This window comes from Cupressus sempervirens, chromosome 5 (genome assembly GCF_028749045.1).
Source record: "Cupressus sempervirens isolate cs-2001-9-10 chromosome 5, ASM2874904v1, whole genome shotgun sequence".
In the NCBI taxonomy this organism is placed as follows: Eukaryota; Viridiplantae; Streptophyta; class Pinopsida; order Cupressales; family Cupressaceae; genus Cupressus; species Cupressus sempervirens.
Genome location: NC_143122.1, coordinates 762,883,687 through 762,899,165, shown reverse-complemented (window position 1 = coordinate 762,899,165; position 15,479 = coordinate 762,883,687). Strand labels below are relative to the sequence as shown.

The 15,479-nt window shown below is 34.8% G+C and overlaps 1 long non-coding RNA gene across 1 annotated transcript in view; it reads left to right on the top strand.

Moving 5' to 3' along the window:
* The first annotated feature begins 1,036 nt into the window (after positions 1-1,036).
* The window catches only part of LOC149558144 (uncharacterized), a 54,525-nt gene continuing 40,082 nt past the window's right edge, over positions 1,037-15,479 (top strand). The window contains exons 1-5 of the long non-coding RNA XR_016352439.1: positions 1,037-1,164; positions 9,286-9,369; positions 10,128-10,248; positions 10,340-10,396; positions 10,489-10,643. This is a non-coding gene — a long non-coding RNA (uncharacterized LOC149558144). The remainder of the gene's footprint in view (positions 1,165-9,285; positions 9,370-10,127; positions 10,249-10,339; positions 10,397-10,488; positions 10,644-15,479) is intronic.

Here is a 15,479-nt window from a genome sequence, read left to right as displayed (position 1 = left end):
ACATACGCTTCAGAATCCTTTGAATACATCTGTCAGAATTCCAACTATACCATCTGACACAATAATGTTCACTTGAAACAGTTCAATAAGTTTTATACCCCATTAGTATCTTTACCGTCTTCCCTTTAAGCTACAAGCCCTGGTCATTTACCCTTGGTATTAGTACCCTTGAAACTTTTGCTGTTGCTTGCATTACAATGACAGTAGTGGGTTTGGCATGTTTGTTTTTGGAGATAATTTAATGTTCTAATGCAATTAATACAATTTCATCTACCATTGGTTTTTTTAACTCATTTGGGATTTAGATTTGTAGATAAAACAACTCACAATTGGATGACAATTTTTCTCTTAATCTTTCGGTTTCCACATTGTGTTTTGAATCTATTGATTTTGTTTGGAATGAATGTTTTGGTTTTTCGCTCATCTTTATTTTTTTAATTCTTTTTGCTTGCATAAAGAATAGGTGAAGTGAGATTCCAATGCAGACATGAACCTGGCAAGATTTCATATAACCAATTTAGAGAAGAAAAGATAGGAGGTTTCTTATGTCCTGTTTTTTAGCCCATAAGTAGCTTCTCTAGAAGGGAACCATACTTTTGAAACAACTAACCCAGTGTTTGAATTGTCTGCGTTTTTAGGAAACGAATTGACATTTCCTTGCAGAGCTAAGCGATTTGGATTTCCTATCAAGCACAGATCCCAAGTAGATGTTCTGTTCAACTCCTAGTATGGCAGGCATTTTTTAGTATCTATTTATCAGCACAAAAGAACATCTCCTAGTATGGTAGGCTTCTTAATAGTATATAGTTATCAGCACAAACACATTAGGCACTGTTACTTCTGCAAGAATTCATTAATAATACGAAGAGCAATTTTAGATCGGTGAGCAGATATGATGTAACGTTGTGGTTGTATGATAGGATTTTTTTAAGTATCTAGTTATGAGCACAAACCTTCCCACATTAGGTTCATTGTTACTTCTGTAAGAATTGATTAATAATACGAAGAGTGATTTTGGATGGGTAAGCAGAAAATAATGTAATCGTGTGGTTGTGCATCGATGTACCAATGGAGAGTCATATGGAGGCTCTAATGGAAAATTTTGGCTAGCGAAACTCGTGTAGAGGAAAGCCATCATGTGTTACAGCCCGTACATTGCACCAGGTATTTACTTGTCATTTGTGATCTATATGTGGATTTGGAAAATCCAATGTGTATATTTTGATATAGTGGGTTCCTATTTGAAGATTAAGCAGGTTAATGCTTGATTGTTATTGAATTATGTCATGGTTTTTATTCCAACGTTTTGATACATTCCTAATCTATTATGAGGATGACTGTATGACAAGAGTGGATAAGGAGAAAAAAATGATAGATCATAGAGTTTGATTCAAAATATTAATGAAAAATGATATTGTACAATCAAATCTAAAAATAATAGTCAGCAATATAAAGTATCAAAATCTATAATAATTAAGAAGATGTTTTCTATTAGATAGGATGAGGACTGAACTTTAGCAATGCGGATATTTTAAATTTTTGCCCTGAAATAAATGGTAAACAGTAATAAGGAAGAACAGAAATAATAAAAATGTAAAATATTTATCCTGTGAAAACCCTTCCACTTGAAGGAAAAAATCAACGTCATGAAAACGTCACTTTTATTGATAATGAAATTTTCTCGTACAATGCTTGATACAATAAATATAAAGAATAGAGACTCTTCTTTACACAACTGAAGATCTCTTCAATTTCCAAATTAAAAACTCTTCCTATTTCCATATGCATGCCTCTTCACATGAAACATGTTTCTACATATAATATTATCTCAAATATTATCATAAATGTCTTCTTCAGCCGAAGATGACCATAATGGTGGAATTTCTATTTCATAAAATTAGAGATAAAGATCCCTATTGCATCTATAATCTTCGGTAGATGTAATAGTTGATTAAATGTCCCATTGTTTCAAGGGATTACAATCATCTCAAATACTTGACATATAGTTCCAAGTCCCAACAACTCATTCATAGAGGGTGAAATGTAACTTTTAGCTTTGAAGAAGACTAAGTATTCAAGTTTGATATATAGGACATTGATCTTATGGTTTTATTTAAATGGATACCTATAGATTATCAATCTCTTGGTCATGATTGTATCCCAACAAAGACTCGGAAAAAATCCTTGTGTTAGAATTTTAGAGTTGGTTTTCAAGAAAGCGGGGTTGGATTATTGTAACACTTCCATGGATACTCATGTTGAAAAATGTGAGTTCGAATATACGGTTCCTAGTTATCCAGGAATACTAGCCTTTTAAGCCAACTAAAATGAAAGTTGATTGGGTTCCTTTTCTCGTATAGGAGTTGAGCCTTCCTTCAATCTCTTGGTCATGATTGTATCCCAACAAAGACTCAAAAAAAATCCTTGTGTTAGAATTTTAGAGTTGGTTTTCAAGAAAGCTGGGTTGGATTAATGCAACACTCTCATGGATGCTCATGTTGAAAAACATGAGTTTGAATATATAGTTCCTAGCTATCCAGGAATACTAGTCTTTTAAGCCAACTGAAATGAAAGTTGATTGGGTTCTTTATCTCGTATAGGAGTTGAGCCTTCCTCAAGTTCTTCAAGTTACTTATTGTGGGTGATTGAGTCCTCAGTTTGTGGAGTAACCACACTTCAATTTATAATTATTGCATATGATCTCACCCATGATAATTAATTTGAGCAGTCATTCCATTATAGCTATATGATACCTTCTGCAGTGATGAATATTTAAAGTATATGAAGACCTACTTTGGAGCTTTAGAGATAGAGAAACATTGGATCACATTTGAGGATCTCAATGGTCTATCAATGGTTATGAACTTGTCTATAATGCAAGGAACTTCTTGACAGAGGCTTACGTAGTTGCTCACAGCATAATTTTATCACATTGTGCTAAAGTAAATATCTACAGGGAACATTTAATGTTTGAACCCCTTTTTTGAACTTTTTGTTGAAGAATTACAATATTTCGACAATTATCTTAGCTTTCGATAAACTAGAGAGTGGGAGTTACAGATTATTGTATGAAACTTTTCTACATGTGCTTTTCATAAATTGAATAGGACTTGGATCAGTTATAAATTCTAGACCATGCCACTAAATGACATTTTTTCATGAGAAATAAAAAAAGGCTACTGTTGACACAAAAGTCTACACCCTTGCTTGAGGTATGACCCTTAAGTGACCTTATGTAACATGGAAACAACCTCCAAGTGTGGGACTTGCACTCTAAGGCTGAATCTCTGGAGAAGGCCGGCTTTCATTACTATCAAGATGAAAAGGGAGAAGGAAACTGAAATCAAAATGCAAAAAGGGAAAGGGGGTGATGCACGAGATAGAAATGGTTACAACTTTGCATGTTGATGCACTACACATCAATGAAACACCCAACTACACTAATTTGAACTCTAATTTATCTTCAAAGGAATCACGTGTAGGTTTAGATCTAATTGAAGTGTTGAAAGGAAAAGATATTTCACTATGCAACAACCGCTAACAGACTTGACACAACATGTAGATCTAAGAAAATGGAAAAGAAGCATTCAAAATAAGGCAATAAATATGCACAGTTCAATGAATGGCAAGAGAGGGTAAGAAACTAGTTATTTCTTTAATGGAAGGCAAGAAATACAATTACAAAGCACAATGCTACTGCAAGTAAACATTATCAAAACAAAGAAGAACCAAGAAAAAATATTTACAACTACCATTTAAAGAGTTTAGGCATAACTCAAATCTAACTTGAAGTTCAAACCAATCCAACGTGGAGTTGAGTTGTAGAGAAGCCATAAATGAATATTTGAGTAAAATTTGATCTTGAAATCAACTTGTTGAAGTGACAAGAAGGGAAAACTCATTCGTAAGAAATCAAATCCCATGAGATTTGATCATTACAATCATTAATGAGGCATGGAGATGCATAGATGTCATGTAAAAAGGACCAAAGAATGTCATTCAGCATTAAAGAACAATCCTTGTAACATTCCATGGTTGCAACAAATAAATCCACACCGTTGTCAAAAAATGCAGGATGGGATAACATGCAATATTAACCGACCGCAAAAATCATAGAGTTGACTCGCGTGGAATAAATATAATTTGCCCCAAAAAAGTGTGAGCCATCGATGTAGATCTTCTTTTAAATATAGACAGCCAAGATGTTGCAAAAAATCTCCCCAACAGATGAATAAAACACAACTGTAGATCAAAGATCTTCTTCAAAAGAATGGACGACCCAGATGCATCCAAAAAATATCCAAAGATCTGCAACCTAGAACAAGAAAGATCCACTATGTGGCATAAATCTATTGGTTGGCACAGTTCTTGAATGTTCGGTTAAAGAGGCAACAATGATTTTGTGAACTCAAAAAGGTAATCATTAATAAGGCATGGAGATGCATAGATGTCATGCAAAAAAGGCCAAAGAATGTCATTCAGCATTAAAAAACAATCCTTGTAATGTGCCATGGCTGCAACAAATGAATTCACAACACTGTCAAAAAATGTGGGATGGGATAACATGCAATGTTAACTCACCACGAAAATCATAGAGTTGATTCGCATGGAATAAATTTGATTTGCCCCAAAAAGGTGTGAACCGTTGATGTAGATCTTTTAAATATGGATGGCCAAAATGCTGCAAAAAATCTCCCCAACAAATAAATAAAACACAACTGTAGTTCGAAGATCTTCTTCAAAAGAATGGACGAACCAAATGCATCCAAAAATTTTGGAAAGAGCAGCAATGTCATTTTCTAAAATGGTGAAAATGGTTAATGTAAAATGTTAACCCTGGTAGAGAATGTGTGTTAACCCGCAACTCGACACATGAAGAAAATTGAGCCAACTCGGTCAATGAATAAACTGAACTAGCTTGGCCAATAAAGGAACCAAGCCAACTCGGCTCATGAAGAAACTGAGTTAACATGAGATGTTAACCCAACCAAAAAGCATGTTAACTCACATCAAAGAAAATAACCCATTAAAGATCTCTTAGATTGGTTAATAGTGATGAGCTGAAAGGGGGGGGGTGGGTGGGGAAATTCTTGGCAACTCAGAGGGGATGTTCGCCTGCTAAGCATAAACCAGTGGGCTTAAGCAATCCATTGGGCATGGTGTCAATGATAAGAATTGACATGTTATCCCACCTGCAACTTCACAAAATTTTGTAAACAACAAAAAACAAAACTCCAAGGAGCTCCAAAAATGAGAGCAAATGTGCTCGTGCACTTCTTGGAAAGAAAAAAGAGTCCTACTTTATTATGTACAAGTATTTACAACACAAAAAATCAAACAAAGCCATTGAATGGTTTGTTGAACTGGTTGCCCTTCCTCACAAGCTAATTTCTTGTTCCATGCAGGTGGGCAGCTGAAAAGCCAGCAAGCATGACAAACATATTGCCGCATGGAATACCTTCCTTCCAATGCTGAAAACAATGAAACTTTCTAGCATTGGGGCATTACCTTGTGGAGCAAAACATACTTTCTCTTCTTTGTGATCTTCATCCTCATGCTCAAGAGTAAGCATGACCAGGGGTAACTTGTTGATTTTTTGCAAAGCTAGATGCTTGATGGGGCATCCTCTTGATGGCACTAGGTTTAAGAACTTAGCCTTGGCTGCATTGTTGTGCTCTACAACCTTGGTATCTTGTCGGTTTGGAAGTGGCACCTCCTCTTCTTGTGAAGACATAATCTCCACATCATCATACTTCTCACAAACCACTTCCTCTTGAGCTACTGGTATGGTGTGACTCTCCACTCACTGTTGCTATAATTCATGATTATCTGATGAAGAAGCAGACTGTTTGATGTCCAAGGATGAACAAAACTTCTCTAGCTCATTCCAAAAAGTTTCCTCATCAAAATCCTCTTGCTCTGCTTTAGTAATATGCATAGGCTAAGGGACAACCTCATGCATATCATCACGTTCCTCCTCGAGGGCAAATCTATCCTTGAGGCTCTCTTTTCCATCCTCTAGATCGTGGAGGAATGTCTGCTGCAACGAATGATATTCTTCCTCAGTTTGCAGTAGATCCTCATTTTGTTCTAAAGGCTCAAAAGCCATGACTTGTTCCTCAAAAGAAGGAACAACATCATTTTCTTCTTCTTCCTCAACAAAGGAGGGAAGCTCTTCAAATAAGAGGATTGGGTCATCTTCCTTTAGCTCAATAGCTACCTCTTTGTCATCCTCAGCAGGCTGCAACTCCTCCCATGGCAGCTTTGTGGGCTTGTTTTCACTTTCCCAAAACTCCTTATTTGGACCATCAGGAGTCCATACAACCAGTCCACCCTCAAAGAGTGAAATGGTGATAGGCCTGGGAGGCTCATGACCAAGCCATTTTTTTTTGCACAAGGAATGGAGAAGTTACAGTAGCAGGCTCTTGTAATGGAGGGGACTTCTTAAAGCTTAGAGTGACATATTTTGGAGAAGGGACTGCCTCTACTTCCTTGGTCTAAAAATGAGCTAACTGGAGCCTCATTTCCTCTTCTCTTGTTGTAGCAACTTGCATTGCAAGATTCTCCTCAAAATGTCTCTATCTCTCCCTCTCTCCTTATTGTTGGAGATAGGCCTGGTATGTCATCTCCTATTGTCTTTCGATCTCCTGTTGCCTTGCAATATGAGGGCTGAGGAATAAAACTTTCACGATATGGAGGGAATAGTAACTATTTCTATGAAATGAGTCCATTGTTAGAGCTTCATAAAAGTTGCAATTTCATAGAAAATCTTGAAAATCACAAAGGATCAAGAATGCTCTTTACATAACAACACTGTTTCATCTTGAAACTAGTAGATGTGCACTAGAGTTGCCACAGTGTTTGGTTGAATGCCTCCAAAGGCTGATGACATTGAGGGAAAACACCCAATTTCTCAATGGATGAAGATTACAATGACTACCAGCGGACTTGAGTAGCTAAAATTGATTGTCCCATCGGGCGTGCCAAAAATTGTTGACATAAAAATCTGCACCCTTGCTTGAGGTATAACCCTCAAGCGACCTTGTGTAACATGGAAACAGCCTCTAAGAGTTGGAGTTGTGCTCTGAGGCTGAATCTTCGGAGAAGGTCGGCTTCCTTACTATTAGGATGCACCTACACTACCACTTGAGAGGAAAAGGGAGAAGGAAACTGAAATTTAAATGCAGAAAGGGAAAGGGGGTGATGCACCAAATAGAAATGGTTACAACTCTTCCTACAGATGTACTACATCAATAAAACACCCAACTACACTAATATGAACTCTAATCTATCTTCAAAAGAATCACATGCAGGTTTAGAACTAATTAAAGTGTTGAAAGGAAAAGATATTTCACTATGTAGCAACTGCTAACAAACTTGACACACCATGTAGATCTAAGAAAATGGAAAAGAAGCATTCAAAACAAGGCAATAAACATGCACAGATTAATGAATCGCAAGAAAGTGTAAGAAACCAGCTATTTCATTAATGGAAGGCAAGAAATACAATTACATAGCACAAGGCTACTGCAAGTAAACATTATCAGAATAGACACGAACCCAAAAAAAGTATTTACAACTGCCTTTTAAAGAGTTCAGGCATAACTCAAATCTAACTTGAAGTTCAAACCCAACCAAAGTGGAGTTGAGTTGCAAAGAAGCCATAAATGAATATCAGAGTAAAATCTGATCTTGAAATCAACTTGTTGTAGTGAAGTGATAAGAAGAGCAAAAAAAATGCACCCAGCTATAAGAAATCAAATCCCATGAGATTTGATCATTACAATCATGAAAGAGACATGGAGATGCATAGATGTCATACGAACAAGGCCAAAGAATGTCGTTCAATATTAAAGATCAATCCTTGTAACGTGCCATGACCGCAACAAATAAATCTACATTGCTGTCAAAAAAGGCAGGATGGAATAACACGCAATGTTAACGAGCCGCAAAAGTCACAGAGTTGACTCACGTTGGAATAAATCTGATTTGCCCCAAAAAGGTGTGAACCCTCAATGTAGATCTTCTTTTAAATATGGACGGCCAAGATACTGCAAAAAATCTCCCCAATAGATGAATAAAACACAACTATAGATCCAAGATCTTCTTCAAAAGAGTGGACAACCTAGATGCATCTAGAAAATATCTGAAGATCTGCAACCTAGCTTAAGAAAGATCTGCCACGTGGCATAAATCTGTTGGTTAGCACATTTCTTGAATGTTCAGTTGAAAAGGCAACAGTGATTTCACAATTTTGCGGAGGCAAAAAGGTAAGCCTTCCAAAATAGCAAAGCAAATTCATTCTCCGAAATAGAAGAAATGGTTAACGCAAAATGTTAACCCTGGTAGAAAATGCGTGTTAACCCACAACTCGGCACATGAAGGAAATTGAGCCAACTTGGTCAATGAACAAACTGAACTAGCTCGGCCAATGAAGAAACCGAGGCAACTCGGCTCATGAAGATACCAAGTTAACATGAGATGTTAACCTAACCAAAAGGTGTGTTAACCCACATTAAAGAAAATAACCCATTGAAGATCTCTCAAATAGGTTATCAATGATGGGCTGAATGGGGGGCAAAATTGGCCAACAGCTACATTGGTATCACTCTAAACACCAAGTGGTTTAAACCAATGTGATTCTCATGGAGATCAAATGTTTCTTAGAGAGCACTTGTTTTGCACTTGGCTGGCAACACATTCAAAGAAAAATGATTAATGATTTGCTTTATAATATATTTTGGTATTGTATGAGCTTGCCTATGATTATTTTTAGTTTTAAAAGAGCTTTTCTAGGATTATTTTTAGTTTTAAAAGAATATATATTTTTATCTATTTTCAAAAATAAAAAATCTGAAATATTAATTTAAAGAATACACACTTTTACCCCAACAGAACAGTCATAGACATGTTATAAGAAAAATATGATATAAACTGTCGGCCTGCATATTCCCTGAAGCCTCATGTATTCCATCTACAAAGGGGCTTGCCTGACATCTATGAGGCAAATGGTGAGTAACAGGCTCACAAAATTTCTGAAAAGAAATCAAGTTGCTCAGAGCTTCTCTTGATATTGTCGGCATTAAGCACTGCAATTATAACAAATTGTCAGTTGTAATTTATAACAATTTGGTCTTTCTCTAGTTGCCCTTCTCTATCAATGTATTGTTCTTTTCTTTCAATTTTATGTTCTTTTAGTCAATGTTCTGATCTTTCTCTCTGCTTTGTTCAAATTCTATTCAAAGTGCATGCTTTGTTTCAAATTTTCATTGTTTTTGTGTACAGCGTGCACGCTGCTCTGTTTGTCTATTTTGGCTTTTGGTGTTACATTTTTGTGGCTGAGCAGAGGAAGATGCAGAGGAACAGATGGTAAAATCTTCTTCCAGGCAGTACTTTATATACTTCATTATTAGTATATGTATGAAAACCTAACACATTTGGTTACTTCATTGTTACTACATTTGTACTCTCATTTGAATTCCTTCAGTTTCATTACCTGGAGGAAATAGTCAATCAGCCACCTACAAGATTTATACAGATCACCTCGAATTGGTCTTTTCATATGTCCATTTCTTTCGCTTCGAGATCATGGCATGACATGAGACCATATTTCTTTGAGGAATTTTGTAAAACAGTTCAAAGAGTTCATGCGCTAAGCATAATGTTCCTCAGTCCACTCCATACAAACTTGAAAATAATATTTACGTACAACCCCTAAATAAGTTTTAGACATCCTTGGTATTATTTCCATCTCTATCCTTTAGAGTCGTAAGCCCTGGTTATATACCCTTAGTATTATTATCCTTGAAGCATTTGCTATTGCTTGCTTTACAAAGACATTGGTCGGCAAGGCATCTTTTATTTTGGAGATAATTTAATGCTTTGATACTGTAATTAATACAATTTCATCTAATGCTCGTTAATTTTTTCTGTGTCATTGGGATCTAAGACTGCAGAGAAAACATTTCAGATCTAGATAGCCAATTTTCTTTTAATTTTTCGGTTCCCACACTGTATTTTGATTTTCTTTGGAATGAATGTTATGGTTTTATTTCAATCATTCTCATTTTTAATCCTTTTGGCTTGAGTCAACTTCAATTGACTGATGAACTGAGATTTCAATGCAGGCATGAGATACAGAATCTAATAAGAGTTCATATAAATAATTCAGAGAAGAGATGATTCGTTATAGCTTGCTTCATAAATTACAACTAGCGTCTATAGAAGGAAATCATATTTTCAAAACAGGTAACCTCATGTTTAAATTCTCTGTATTCTCAGGGAATGACTTGATCTTCTTTTGCACAGCTAATCTATTTGGATTTGTTGTCAAGCATAGATCCTACGGATATGTTCTGTTCCACTCCTTGAATCACAGCTTAGCTTTAAGTATCTGGTAATCAACACAAGCCTTCCAACATTAGTTTCATTGTTACTTTTGTATGAATTTATTAATGATAGGAAGAGTGATTTTTGCTGGGTGAGCAGATATAAAATTGTTGAGGGAATGGTTAAGCTATCTACAGATGCTACACCATGACTCTGATCTTGTGGTTTTGCATGGAGATGCGCACCAATGCATGCTATATACAGTCACATGGATACCTAGACTAACATAGACTAACACAGAGAGAAGACACCAGGTATCTACTTGTCATTGTCATTTAAGCTTTACATTTCAAGTAAGAATATTCAATGTGTATATTTTGAATCTTTGATATAGGAGATAAAACCTTCAGCGATTCTGTCTTTATTTATCTTACTGTGTTTAGATCAAATATTTCTTTACAAAAGATCTTTGTTTAAGATGAATAAATGATTACAGATTCCTCCATGTTCTATACATTGTAGTCCATCAAAATACTGTATGTTAAAAACTCAAATTTCAAAAGTCAATCATTTGATGTCCTGGATTTATTATACAAATACTTTAAATTAAATTAACATCATCAAGTTTCCACAATCCATTTGTAAATAAGAAGTTTTCTAGATTCGATTGTGTATGTTTTTTTACCATCAATGTTTTGGATCATACTACATGATCCATCATCATCTCTTCTATCCTGCTCTTTCACATCCTAATGATGGATCATGTAGTATGATCCGAAACGTTGATGGTAAAAAAACATACACAATTGAATCCAAAAAATTTCTTATTTTTAAATTAAATGTTAATTATGAAGTTTTATCGATAAATAATCATGTAATAGATGTTTTTATACCTAGCGTAATAGATGTCAAGTTGGCAAAACTTGTTTTATTTGTTTAGTGATTTTCCACAACTTTTACTTGCCTAAAACCTTGTACGAAGTTTTGAAAAAACTTGCAGAAGTTTTATGAAAAACTCGTTGAGTTCAAAAATTTGATTGTTCAAGAATAATAATTACTATAGAATAATAATAATTACCATAGAATAATAGGGCAAGTGCTTTATTATAGTTTTGGGCTTTGGAAAGAACTTTATATAATAGGGCAAGTGCTTCATTATAGTTCTGGGTTTCGGAAAGGGCTTTAGTGGCTTGCGATTATCTATGCCCATCCAATCCCGACCACCCTACTATTAGGGTTGGGTGGGACTAGGAGTTTTCTTGCCACATAGGTGCATAGAACGTGTGTATCGTAAACTAGGATTCACTCTTGACTTTCCATTCCTCTCACTAAAAGCACAAAAATACTAAAAGGGGGTGAGCAGGTGAATCAATATTTTAAACTTCAAACCAACAAGTTCAAGTGAAAAGAGACTTCTCTTCAGTCAATACCCAAGTCCATGTTGTTAGAGGTAGAGCACAGAAAATAAGATGGTAAACAGCAATAAAAAAAACCATAAAAGAGATATAATCAACACTAGAAGATATCTTGGGAAAACCCTTCGAAAATGAAGGGATAAAACCAAGCCACACAACAAAAGATCATCTTATTGATAATATGAATTCAAGTGTACAATTTCTTTTGATGCGATATATATAACATAAAGAGAGACACTTCATATTCCACCTTAAGGTCTTTTATTTTTCCTAAACATAACTCTTTATTACAAATATAACTCTTCAAGTTTCCATGGCTTAACATATGTTAAGTGACACGTGTTTATGTTCAATATCATAATTATCATCAACATCTTTTTCAGCTGAAGGGTGACTATAACAGCATAAATGTCCAAAGATAAAGATTTCTATCATAGCTACAAACTCCAACACTTCGTCTTAGCAAGAGAGAAATCTTTAGTTGAGCAATCACACAAGGCTGCAACCAAAATGTCAATGATAAAATCTAATCACATAGGTCCTATAAAATTTCATGGAATCACTTAACATGAAAATCCTGCTAGAAATACAACTAGATTCTCTTATAACACTGAGAGGAAAATTTACTCATGGAATCACTCAACATGATAGACCTGAAACAATTACTCAATCATGGAATCACTCAACATGATAGATTTATGAGAATCACAGCTAAGCCTTTAATCACAGATTTTCTCCATGTGATGTAGTCATGGATTCTCTCCACATGATGAACTCCTAGAGCGGAAGAGTTATCACAGCTGATCCTTACAATCTTATTTATAAACACAAGAACAAAAACAAGACTTAGTTCCATTTAAGTCACAATTTTTTACAAATACCACAAGTATTACAAGCACATATGAGAATGAAGGGGATTCCATAAGCACTCTCTCTTAATTATGAAGCCTCCCTCTAAAGCTAAAACATCTTCCTCTTAATCATTGATTTTCTTGTTGTATCCATATTCAAATACATGACATTACCTCCCTCTGAGGCTGATCATCTTCTTTTGCATCACAATCTCTCTCTGAATCTCATGTCAAAGCAACATTCTTATCTTATTGTATCTTGTTGCATCTTGCAACCAAGAGAGATAAACCTATCATCAATATTAATGCTAAAAGCATAATATTTTCAATAAAAACCTCATGATCTATACACAATAAATAAAACACTTATTGACAATCCATTGTCATCTCAAGATATATCATAAAAACCTGCATATAGATATATACACAAAAGGGCTTCTGATTTGAGCCTCTATAATTGATGTAATGCTCAAATATCTGATAATTACCACATATGACAAAGAAAATAATGCATTAATGGTTATCTTCAAATTTCCCAATTAATTAAAAGACATATTGCAAAAAAAACAAACTTAAAGAGTCTAACTAAACCATATAAATCAAGTATATTCTTATCGAAATAAATAAGTATATCCTTTGTCATTTTTACATAATGCCCATTCTCACATTTATTTATCCATCAATACAGATTGCTCCTTAATGGTGGGGCATTAATTACTATCAACACAACAACTTTTCCAGTCATTAAAGAGTCAAGCCTATCCATGCAAACACTGCTCTATTAGTTAAAAGAATTTACTTCCTTGCATTGAAATGATCAGTTATTAGAGGACAATGTTGACAATGAACTATGAGAGCTACTTGAAGAGTTGAGTGCAGAGATGAGTGAGCATTGAAGGACCACCTATGCTTTATTTATGAGAAGAGGAATTGATGAAATCCAATAGAATAACTCTGATTGAATAGGGCCAAGAAAGCATAACTCATAATGTATACCAGAAAGAGTGCATAACACCAAGAAACCACAATGCCAAAAGAATCAAAGACGCTTCGACAGGAAGGCATAATGATAAGAAGGCATGATACATAATGAGCCAAAGCTTGCTTCTCTCCTCATAGAGTCGAGACTTTGAGTTTGAAGCCCAACTTTATCAAAAATGTCGAACAAAATCTGAAAAACTCAAACTATGCATTAGAGTTTTGTTCAAGAGACAAATAAGCCCAAATCTGCAAGAAAATAGATTGACGAAACTAGGAAGAATTCATGTTCACTCTACAACCAAGAATTAATGACATTACCAACTAGAACGTAAACAAGACAACATGAAATCAACTTCAAATGAATAAAAAATGAATGGAAGTGTCCATAATGAGGACCGAAGATATTATTACGAGAAGTGATGACTTTTAATTTAAAAAAACTAAATGACATGATCAGATCTAGCAACCGATGTCTACAGATATGAATCCCAACAATGATCAGGTACAACACCTATGATCCTTCCTAGGAGAGAATGTTTTACATGGTCCATAGATAGGAAAGCTCATGAAAGCTTACAGATTAGGGCCTCGAACGACTTACTGAGAAAATTCAACTGAAGTTGGTTGTTGAGATCAACAGAGGGGTAACAATGCATTGTGATCTCCATGATCATACAACATTGAAAAATGCTTGTGATGATCCTAGTTGAGGAGATATTAACTTCCCATTTGCTCTACTCTAAATCAAACTGTTATTAACCAAATTCTTTGAATCACACTACTTTTTGTTGGTTTTGTGACCATTTTGTGAAGAAGATGAAGATTTCATTAATGAATGCAAACATCTGCCTACCTTTTCTATTGGGGCAGAGTAAAAAAAACATCTTCACACATTCTCCTTTGTTGCTATTATTGAACCAACCAAAGCTCTGATACCATTTTAGAGATAGAGCATATAAAATATGATGATAAACAAAAATAAAAAAACCAAAAAAGAGATATAATCAACACCGGAAGATATACCCTGGGAAAACCCTTCAAAAATGAAGGGAAAAAACCCAACCACACAACAAAAGATCATTTTATTGATACTATGAATTCAAGTGTACAATGTGTACCTACCTTTTCTATTGGGGCAGAGTAAAAAAAATCTTCACCCGTTCTCATTTATTGCCATTATCAAACCAACCAAAGCTCTGATACCATGTTAGAGATAGAGCACAAAAAATAAGATGATAAACAAAAATAAAGAAACCAAAAAAGAGATATAATCAACACCAGAAGATATACCCTGGGAAAACCCTTTGAAAATGAAGGGAAAAAACCCAGCCACACAACAACAGATCATTTTTTGATAATATGAATTCAAGTGTACAATGTATGCCTACCTTTTCTATTGGGCCAAAGTAAAAAAGTTCTTCACCTATTCTCCTTTATTTCCATTATCAAACCAACCAAAGCTCTGATACCATGTTAGAGGTAGAGCACAAAAAATAAGATGATAACAAAAATAAAGAAACCAAAATAGAGATATAATCAACACTAGAAGATATCCTGGAAAAACCCTTCAAAAATGAAGGGAAAAAATTCAGCTGCACTACAAAAGATCATTTTATTGATAATATGAATTCATATGTACAATGTCTTTTGCTTGACACGAGATATATAGCATAAAGAGAGACACTTCATATTCTACCCAAAGGTCTCTTCAATTTTATAAGCATAACTCTTTATTACAAATATAACTCTTCCAATTTCCATGCCTTAATTCAAGTTAAATGACACATGTCTTTATGTTTAATATTACTATTATCATCAACATCCTTTGCATATGAAGGTGATTGTATCAGAATAAACATCCATAGATAAAAGATTTCTATTGCAAATCCAAAACATGTAATCA